General features: G+C 43.1%; 1 protein-coding gene across 1 annotated transcript in view; it reads right to left on the bottom strand.

The window, feature by feature from the left end:
• The window catches only part of LOC122815442 (acetylserotonin O-methyltransferase-like), a 951,227-nt gene that overhangs the window by 1,017 nt on the left and 939,020 nt on the right, over nt 1-11,190 (bottom strand). The window lies entirely within an intron of this gene.

Raw genomic sequence — 11,190 nt, 5'->3', positions numbered from 1 at the left:
CATCACTGCATCACCGTCAAATGCTATCATCTTCATCATCATCACCACTATGATCATCAACCTGTTTTTACCATTTTCAACAAGGTGTCGTATTATCACATACACTCTTGGCATTCATTTTGATTCAATGCCCCTCTCCTACATTGTTAAACAGGCATGCCTGACTGTCTTCCCTCAAGCAATCCATCCTCTCTGTTGGATGTCCTCATTTCCTCCTCCTGTCTTCTTCCTGACTCTCCAAAATTTTCTTCACCAAATAATTTTTTGTTTCTTGTACAAGTGCCAAGCCATCATTATCTCTTCTCTTTGATGCTCTCTGCAGTTGGAGCTCATTGGCTTATTCTCTGGTGTACTCATTTTTGTTTGTCCCATAGTGTTCATCATACCACCCATCTCGGGCAGTTTATCTCAATCACCTCTAGCTTCCTCAACTGCTCTGCCTTTACTGTCCATGTTTCTGTACAATACAGCAATATTGGCTGTATTACTGTTTTCTACACCTTACTTTTCAGCTTCTTTGGCATTCTTCTGTCACACACTAGCCATGGCAATCTGTACCAGTTGGCTGCAGCCATTTTAATTGTAGTTTTGGCCTAATGAGTATGACCCTGACCTTGAGTAGCATCTTACCCTCACCAAGAATGATGCCACAATATGAAGACAAGATGATCAATTTCAACAATTGGCTTAAGTATTGGTGTCATTCAAAGGGGATCCAATGCCTGTCAGCCTGGGATGACATGCTCGACAAGCCACGATGCTTCGCTAGGGACGTCTTGCACCTGTCACCCCTGGGCTTTCGGATATTGCCAAAGGCTCTTGCCACCCCCATAGTGCCTTTTTTAGGCAAGGCTCAAAAGACAAACCCACCTCCATATGTATCACAAGGGATAAGAAACTAAGAGTAATGCTATTCAATGCCAGAAGTCTAAACCTTAAGATGCATGCACTCGAAACTTTCCTTAGCATGGAGAACATCGATATCTGTGCAGTAACAGAAACCTGGTTCAAGGCTCCCGAGAGCACCCCAGCACTACCAGGTTACACCTCATACCATGTTTTTCGGCCCCAAAACTTGGACCGAACCACAAAAGGAGGGGGAGTATCAATATTCGTCAAAGATACCCACACCTCCAGGTTGGTGGCACAGCACAAAGCATCAGAGACTATCCATGTGCAACTAACAGTGGGTGAAACTGCCTTCCAGTTTATAGCCTGCTACAGACCACCCTCCCAAACCCAGGTACCCCACTCGGCCTTCCTGAGAACACTGGAAAATATGAAGGTCTCTCCAAACACCATTATACTGGGCGACTTCAACTACCCAAACATAGACTGGGAGCATTACTGTAGCTCCAACACCCTAGCCCAAAGTTTCCTAAAATTTATAAACTCAAATGCTATGGAACAACTTGTTACCACTCCCACAAGAGGGGAAAACATACTGGACCTGATCATCACCAACATGGGGACTCTATGCTCCAGACCAGAAGTGTATTCCTCACTGGTATGATCAGACCATAAACTAATCTCACTAGATATTCACATCCCGACCCCAGCCCCTGCCCAGAAAACCACAGTGAAAAAGTCTCTAAAGCAAATTTCACACTCCTCAAAACTGAGGTGGAATCCTTCAAAGCCCCCGGGCCTCTGGAAAATACAGCCCAGACTGCAGAATCCTTTATAAACGTATTCTATGAACACCTTCAGGAATGCATGGATCATGCAATCCCAAACAAAACCAAGACCCAATCCTCCAAAGGCAGGCGTCCTGTCTGGTGGACCCCAGCCATAAACAAACTATACAATAGAAGGAGGAAGCTACTACATGATAGAGCAAAATCCCAAAAAGGGAAGGCATCTCTGATCAGTATTAGCAAAAAACTACGGGCACTCATAAAATCGTCTAAGGCCAGCTTCGAGAGAAAAATTGCACAGAACACTAAGGATAATCACAAGGCTTTCTTTAGTTATGTTAGGAACCTGGGTGGGAATTCCCAGATTTGCTCAGAATTAGTCCAAAATGACAAAAATATGCCAAACCCACAGACATTGCCAACATTCTAGGTGATAGGTTCAGCACAAACCCCCCCCTTCCCCACCAAAAGGGCAAATATCTATCCCAGCAGAGTGCTGCCCCCCTGATATATGGTAAGAGCCACCCTCTCCAAAGCAAAAAACACAGCATCAATGGGACCAGATGGTGTCCCGGCCAAGGCCCTACATGAACTCCAAGAAGAACTAAACCCAAACATAAAGCTACTGTTCAATCTCAGCCTTACTACAGGATATGTACCCAAAGAGTGGCGTACAGCAACAGTGGTCCCTCTCCACAAAGGTGGTGCCTCAACGGATCCTGGAAACTATCACCCCATAAGCCTGACTAGCTTGGTCTGCAAAGCTATGGAAAGGATCATCATGGACCTCATAAATAAAGATATTGGGACCTACAGACACTGGATCCTACCCAGTTCGGCTTTGTTAAGGGCAGATCCTGCCTCTTAAACCTGGTTGATTTCTTTGAAACAGTCACCAAGGCCATTGACGAGGGGATGGTGCTCCACACAGCCTACCCGGTCCTCGCAAAAGCCTTCGATACAATACCCCACTCTGGCATTATAGATAAGCTCACCAGCTTAAATCTAAACCCCTATGTCACTAGATGGGTTGCAAACTGGCTCAAGGACAGAACCCACATGGTTAGAATTGCTGGAGCCATGTCAGACTCCAAACCGGTTGCAAGTGGCATCCCACAAGGATCAGTCTTGGGACCTCTCTTGTTATGTATATATTTCTCGGAGGTACAGGCCAACACGGAAGGACTGTGGCTGACCAAGTTTGCAGATGACTCCAAACTAGGTGCCATAATCAAATCTCCAGCCGACACAAGCATCCTATAAAGGGGCCTCAAAGAAACAGACAACTCATGCCACAGCCATGGCCTCAAGCTAAATGCCAAAAAGTGTATAGTCATCCCCTTCAGAAAAAAACAAAGTGCCCACAAATTACCACATAGATGGTAATCCATTAAGTACAGAAGAAGTAATTAGGGACCTGGGGACCCAAGTTGATAGCAATCTCTCATTCGACAACCACTTGGCCAAAATGGTTAGAAAAACATTTTATATAGCCCACCTAATCATGAAGGGATTCACATCTAGATCAGGGGAGGTCATCGTGCCTCTTTACTCATCCCTCATCAGGCCCATAATTGAGTACAATGCCCCTTTTGGGATATACCTTACCAGACATTTGCAGCAACTGGAAAGACCCCAAAAGTACCTCACCAAGAGGATCAAGGGCTCAAACAGATGCCATATGCCGGTTAAATAAACTCCAGCTCTACTCAGTGGCATGCCTGCCTGCAGAGGCGATCTATGCCTGACGTATAAAGCCATGTCCAACCCGATTAATGGACATGCTGCACCTCAGAAAATCCAAATCCCATCAAGCTCTGGCTCGAGACTTGACCCTCAGCACTGAAATAAATAGGACATGCTGGAGGGACAGATTCATAACCCAGAGGCTCCCTTCACTCTGGAAGAAGTCCCAGTCCAGGTCATGGAAGAAGTCTAGCTAATGAGTATCATGGAAGAAGTATCATGGAAGAAGTCTATCATGGAAGAAGTCTATGAGTATCATGGAAGAAGTCTCGCTAATGAGTATCATGGAAGAAGTATGGCTAATGAGTATCATGGAAGAAGTCTAGCTAATGAGTATCATGGAAGAAGTCTCGCTAATGAGTATCATGGAAGAAGGCTTGCTAATGAGTATCATGGAAGTGGAAGAAGTCTTGCTAATGAGTATCATGGAAAATGTCTGACTGAGTATCATGGAAGAAGTCTCGCTAATGAATTTCATGGAAGATGTCTCGCTAATGAGTATCATGGAAGAAGGCTTACTAATGAGTATCATGGAAGTGGAAGAAGTCTGGCTAATGAGTATCATGGAAGAAGTCTTGCTAATGAGTATCATGGAAGAAGTCTGACTAATGAGTATCATATAAGAAGTCTCGCTGATGAGTATCATGGAAGAAGTCTCACTAATGAGTATCATGGAAGAAGTCTGGCTAATGAGTATCATGGAAGAAGTCTGGCTAATGAGTATCATGGAAGTCTTACTAATGAGTATCATGGAAGAAGTCTGGCTAATGAGTATCATGGAAGAAGTCTGGCTAATGAGTATCATGGAAGAAGTCTGGCTAATGAGTATCATGGAAGAAGTCTGGCTAATGAGTATCATGGAAGAAGTCTGGCTAATGAGTATCATGGAAGAAGTCTTGGTAATGAGTATCATGGAAGAAGTCTAGCTAATGAGTATCATGGAAGAAGTCTGGCTAATGAGTATCATGGAAGAAGTCTTGCTAATGAGTATCATGGAAGAAGTCTGACTAATGAGTATCATGGAAGAAGTCTGACTAATGAGTATCATGGAAGAAGTCTAGCTAATGAGTATCATGGAAGAAGTCTCGCTAATGAGTATCATGGAAGAAGTATGGCTAATGAGTATCATGGAAGAAGTCTAGCTACTGAGTATCATGGAAGAAGTCTTGCTAATGAGTATCATGGAAGAAGGCTTGCTAATGAGTATCATGGAAGTGGAAGAAGTCTGGCTAATGAGTATCATGGAAGACGTCTGGCTGAGTATCATGGAAGAAGTCTGACTAATGAGTATCATATAAGAAGTCTCGCAGATGAGTATCATGGAAGACGTCTGGCTGAGTATCATGGAAGAAGTCTCGCTAATGAGTATCATGGAAGAAGGCTTGCTAATGATTATCATGGAAGTGGAAGAAGTCTCACTAATGAGTATCATGGAAGAAGTCTGGCTAATGAGTATCATGGAAGAAGTCTGGCTAATGAGTATCATGGAAGAAGTCTGGCTAATGAGTATCATGGAAGAAGTCTGGCTAATGAGTATCATGGAAGAAGTCTCGCTAATGAGTATCATGGAAGAAGTCTGGCTAATGAGGCTAATGAGTATCATGGAAGAAGTCTCACTAATGAATATCATGGAAGAAGTCTGGCTAATGAGTATCATGGAAGACGTCTGGCTAATGAGTATCATGGAAGAAGTCTGGTTAATGAGTATCATGGAGAAGTCTCACTAATGAGTATCATGGAAGAAGTCTGGCTAATGAATATCATGATCTATCATATCTGGGTTCCATTTACCATTCAGTTTAGTGAGAAGTTGCAGGTTAATTATTTATCTGTTGTACTAATTAAATAATTACCTTGCAGGTGCCCTGGGCAACTGGTAACATCTTTTGTTTTGAAATAAGTTTCATATTAATTTGAAAAAATATATGTATGCCTAAGTGATTTATTTCTGGACTCAAGAGTTCTAGCTTTTTCCCATTGTGTCAAGATAGTGCAGGACCTATCTAATGAATAGTGGAAGGAGGTTTCACAGAAAGCGAGTTTAACAAAAAGAAAAGCAATTAGAATGAGTCACTCATAATGTTCTTCAAAAGAAATCCTGATATATATATATATACATATGAGTAGAAAATATCAACATGGAGTTATAGCAATCAACCTTGATGAAGACCAGTAAACTGTAAAAGCTGAAACTGAACATATGGGCATTTATACAAGTTTCATAAGTAAATGCATGTTTTTAATATGGTTTGCAAACACATTGGAAGTGCACAGTCTTGAATTTGAAACACACCATGCATGGTTCTTTGACATAGACATATAAAGACCAATGACTCTAATGACCACAATTCAAATAATGGCTGAAACACAAAGAATCAGGATGGATGTGGGCAGCTCTTATTGGCTCACCCATCCAGGAGGTGGGAGAGTTGGCTTTGTATCAGCCAGTTCAACTGGAAATTGTTTGTGTGGCACTGTAATGGCCTAAACTGGGGTCATGTGCTAAGTGATTCAAGCTGCTGAAGGGACTTAGGATCACAGGATCATAGGAAGTTACTAGTCCATTGGCCCTGGGGCTCTTATAAGCCTAGCCAAGAGTTTAGCCCATGTTCAGTCAAATCAGCACCAGATGCTCCTGTCCAGCAGGGACATGGGTGGAATCTCAGGTATGTATTTTATATTTCCTATCCAGTTATCCAGGATGCACTTAAAATGGGGTAAAGATGTACTCTGCTCGATGTGAAAAGGTAGTCTATTCCGAAGATGGGGGATCTCTGGGACACAAATCTGTCCCACCAACAAGTCCTATTGATGTCACATGTGTGGGTTACACGAGTGGCGCTTGACTTGCGGATGTGCAGCAGTTCCATTGAGGCGTGGTCCGAGATTGCCTTACATGCCAGAAAGAGGTCACGTCTGAGGAGTATGTATGAAACTGAGTAGAAGTATAGGGCCTTTAGCCTATCTGTATACGGTAGATTTTTGAGGCCCTGGATTTTCCTGTAGAGGAACCTCTTTGGTCTCTTCAGCTGCTGCAGGTGCTTTGTGAGGTATATGCCAAATGGGGTGTATACTCAATAATGGGCCTTATAAGGGAAGAATACAGTGATGTTATGACCTCCTTGTCCCTGGATGAGATACATTTACTTATGAGATGGGCCATTTAGAAAGCTTTCCATAAAATGGAAGCAACAAGGTATTCAAAAGTCAGGTTGCTATCAATCTGGGTGCCCAAATCTCTCATAAATGATTGCTATTAATGTGAAAATTTGTTGGGACATCACTCTTCCCAAAGGGGATGATGATGGATTTTTTTATATTCAGCCTGAGGCCTTGTTTCTGGCACCAGTCATTTGTTTGTATGAGACTCTCTTGGAGGATGTCCACATCACTAGGGGAATTGATGACAGTACCCAGCTTGCAATCATGTGCAAACATAGTCAGCCATAGCCCACTGGTTTTAGCCTGCACGTCTGAAAAGTATATCCCAAATAACTGCAACCCCAAGACCAAACCCTGGGGTATGCCACTTGATATGGTTCTACTCCTTGAGGTGGCTTCTCCTATTTTGACTAGGTGGGTTCTATCAGTGAGCCATTTAGCTAACCATCTGGTAACATAATGATTGATGCCTAGTTGAAAGAGTTTATCTATTACGCCTGAGTCAAAGGTTTTGGCCGGGTTAAGGTAGGCAGTGTGCACTGTCTTCCCCTTGTCCATGGCTTTAGTGACTGTTTCAAAAAATTTGACTAGATTTAACAGACGTCCCCTCCCCTTGTTGAAGCCAAACTGTGTGGGATCAAGTGTTTGAAGGTTGTCAATGTCCTTGTTTATGAGATCCATTGTGAAGGCTGCCAGCCTAGCCAGATAGACTTTTATAGATAATTATGTCATTTGTACATATTAATATAAGCCACAGGTTTTTCTCTTAATTGTGAAAAGACTGCTGTTAAAAGTGGAACTGCAAAAAATGTAACATTACACTCTGCTGGCAGAAAGCTGACCAAGTAAGGCATGTTGTGACCCTTTGATCTAAACACGGTACTGAAAGGTCTAAATGAAGACATTCTTTCTATTGTTTTAACCAAGAGTTAAATTGCTAGATTTAAACATGCAAATGTATTTTTATTGCTCTGCTTCCTGACTAGCTGCAAGATAACAAAAGGAGATGTTAGAATGCAAATGTAGTTTCTGTTAGCCTGGGAATGCAGGGAAGTGTGAAGAATGATGTAATGTGAACCAGGCATGTGATTTTAAAAACAGAGAGAATTAGAGAGCACTAAGCATTTTTATCTGGACTATCCAACTCATCAGCACAGTCTTGCTCTATATGTAAGTTTACCTTAGACTTGTGTTTTCTCTTAGAAATAGCTAGAAACTAGAAGGATTAGACTAAGTGTTTTTCTGTGATGTCAGAACTGTACTACTGAATTATTTTAAGTATTTCTCTGTGATCTCTGAACTCTTGACTAGCACTGTGTAGTAAGAAGTATTGTCTTAAGATTTTAGTATTTATTATTAAATATTTTTAAACCTTTCAACTGTGGCTGTTTTGTGTAGAGATAATTTAATCTCTAGAATGCATTGCATATACATAGTGATACTTTACAGTCACTCCAAATAAGCCTTGACTGTTCAGCTGCACTTACCATTTGGATAATAATATTGCACCGTATAATTGGACACCCTTTCTTAAGGGCCTTTTAGTAGCTGATAAATATTAGTGGGTGGTGGCAAGGGGTACTACCATATAGTCTGGGTAAAAGGAGCACAGCTGGAGAACCTGTGCCAGCCTTCCCCAGGAGTGTCTTTGTGGTTATATAAACTCTTCTCAAAGTGTGTGTGTGTGTGTGTGTGTGTGTGTGTGTGTGTGTGTGTGTGTGTGTGTGTGTGTGTGTGTGTGGTGTATGTGTGTGAGCTACTTGGGCAGGGACACGAAGCACTGGTTGGACAGAGAGGGTGCAGGAGGTTTTAGCTTACCCACTAAGCTGAGATCTGGAACCTATAGCTTTGCCAGTGGGGGAGTCTTATTGGGGTTCTGGAGAGCAAGGGAGCGACCAGCCCTGGACTGACTGTGATCTATGCATGCTCTTAAGGGAAATTGCACTTTACTGTGTGTATTTGTTATCCCTTCCTCCTATATGAGACACCCATCACTGGTGTTAGTGGAGAGGATTGAGGCTCCTTGATTGCTGGGCCAGGGCACGGGCATCACATATTAATTGCTTGGCAGCGGTGGGATATCCACACAACATATTAATTGGTTGGCAAATACTAATTAGCTTGTACTGTTGTGGGTAGAGTGAATTCCTGTAGCTTGTGTACAGTGAGCTTTGAAGGTGTTTTGTACTCTAAATCAGCCATGCAGTGAATACTCAGAGTTCATATCGCAATTTTTTTATTTCTTTTGTTAGCTTAGTTGGTCAGGGTGAGCAGGCAACATGTCAGCAGAGGAGTATTGAAAGCTGACAAGGAGCCAGCTGGAGGAGATGTGCCAGGCTAGGGGTACATGGAAACCTGACAAAGAAACTTGATTGCAGCCTTGGTTACAGCTGCATCTGAAAACAGCAATCAGGAGGAAAATCAGACTGGCATTGGAGATATAATACCCTCAGAGAATGGACAGCTCAACCTTTCTGCAGAGGACATAAAAATCCATCCAGAGCTAAAGAGACTTGAGTTGGAAGCCAGGCATTTGGAGATAGAAGCCGAGGAAAAGGAGCAGCAGAGGAGGCATGCGAGGGAAATGCTGACTCTTTGCCAGTCATGGAGGTAAAGGGGAAGGGAGTAACTGGACCCCAGAAGCACAAACAGTCAGTAAATTTCTTCTGCAGATTAAAGAGGGGGATAATTCAGATAGTTTCATGCATATGTTTGAGAGGGTATGCTAACAGTATAGTGTTGACCAAAGGCTCTGGGTATGGATTCTGACCCCCTTACTCCATGGTAAAGCTGTAACTGTTTTGTCAAAAATGTCTGACATTGCATGTTTTGATTATACTGCTGTTAAAAATCACTTGTTAGAATTGTTTAAACTAACACCTGAAAAGTATAGGATAAAGTTTTGTGAGCATAGATGCAAGGCAGATGAAAGTGTGTGTGAATATGTTGCTGAACTGAGCACTTATTTTCATAGGTAGGGGAGTGGATGTCAGGTCACCACTTTTGAAGGGCTGGTAGACCTTTTGGTGGGGGAACAAGCCCTTATCACTTTGCTTGAGGACATGAAGATCTGGTTAGCTGATAGACAATGTGCTACTTCAGAGGAGTTCTGGAAAAAGGGAGACCTATACCTAGTAAGCAGGGCATCCCTTCACAGGAAAGGAATCTGCCAGTAGCAGGGGAAGCCACTAGTCCAGGTACACATCCAGGAGCTAGGGTTAAATATTTTGAATGCAACCAGTGGGGCCATGTGCCATACAGGTGTCCACAGAGGCAAGGTGGGGAACAAAAAATAAGGGAGCCAGTAAGTGGGAAAGACAAAATGTCAATAGTATGTTGTTTTGAGACAACATGGGTACCAAACTACCATCCTGCAGATGTCCTGATAGGGAAGGATTTGGATGAGGCAGTACCATATGCTTATGGAGTTACATGCAGTCAGGCTAGGAGACAAGGATGTGGGTCTGGTAGCCTGGGGGAGACACAGACATACTGCATATTTGCAGCCAGGACTGGTGAGGTGGTTACTTCAAGGAGGGAGCTACTCTGTAGCAGTGAGACTGAATGTAAGCTACAGCTCCTTGTGGGTACTGATGTTCCCTTGGACAGAGTGACTTCAAAGGTAGAGGTGAGTAGTAGTAGTACCCAGGCTGACAGTAAGGCACCACTGTCAGAGGATGCCAAACTTCCTGTAGAAGGGGAGCTGGGAAGGGTTACAAGGAGAGAGTTGAGACAGGCTCAGCTCTCAGATCCTACATTGCAAGGCCTGAGCCAGATAGCTAGGGAGGCACCTGATTCTCAAGGAAAGGGGGGATTTGTATACTGGGACAAAGGGTTACTATACAGAGAGTGCCCTTCTGAGGGAGGGATAAAAAGTGAGAGAGTACAACAGTTGGTAGTGCCTAGAGCCTTCCATCTGGCGCTTCTAGCCATAGCCCATGGTATTCCCTTTGCAGGTTATATGGGCATAAAACATACAAAAAGGCATATTATGCAGAACTTCTAATGACCTGAAAGTTCCAGAGCTGTAACTGGGTACTGCAGGACCTGTGAGCAGTGCCAAAAGGTAGGCAAGGCAGGAAACAAGATGGAAGCTCCTTTGATGCCTTTGCTTGTGATTGAGGAGCCATTTCAGAGGGTAGATATGGATATTGTGGGTCCTCTGAGTACCTCAAGTTCCACAGGAAAAAGTATATCCTAGTGGTAGTGGATTCTACTACACGATACCCTGAGGCAGTGGCTTTGTCCTCCTTCGAGGCAGAGAAGGTGGCAAATGCTTTGTTAGAGATTTTCAGCAGGGTAGATTTCCCAAAAGAAATACTGACTAACAGAGGTGCAAATTTCATGTCAGAACTGCTGGCTTGTCTGTGGAAGTCCTGTGAGGTGAAGCCCATGAAGATCACTCCATACCATCTCCAGACTAATGGTCTTGTTGAGAGGTTAAACTCTACAATCAAGTCCATGCTACGGGCTTTTGCAGTTCAGTTTATGAGGGAGTGGGACAAATATTTGCCCCATCTGTTGTTTGCTTTATGAGAGGTTCCCCAGGAATCCATAGTTTTTCACCCTTTTTCAAGATGAGTGGGAAGATGAATGCGAGTCTCACAAGGAGTCTTTTGTGGCATACATCCTAAACCTCAGGACA

The sequence above is a fragment of the Protopterus annectens genome, chromosome 1.part1 (assembly GCF_019279795.1).
Source record: "Protopterus annectens isolate FY-2018-M chromosome 1.part1, PAN1.0, whole genome shotgun sequence".
Taxonomy (NCBI): domain Eukaryota; kingdom Metazoa; phylum Chordata; order Ceratodontiformes; family Protopteridae; genus Protopterus; species Protopterus annectens.
The sequence above is the reverse complement of the archived record's forward strand: the minus strand, read 5'-3'. Positions and strand labels throughout refer to the sequence as shown.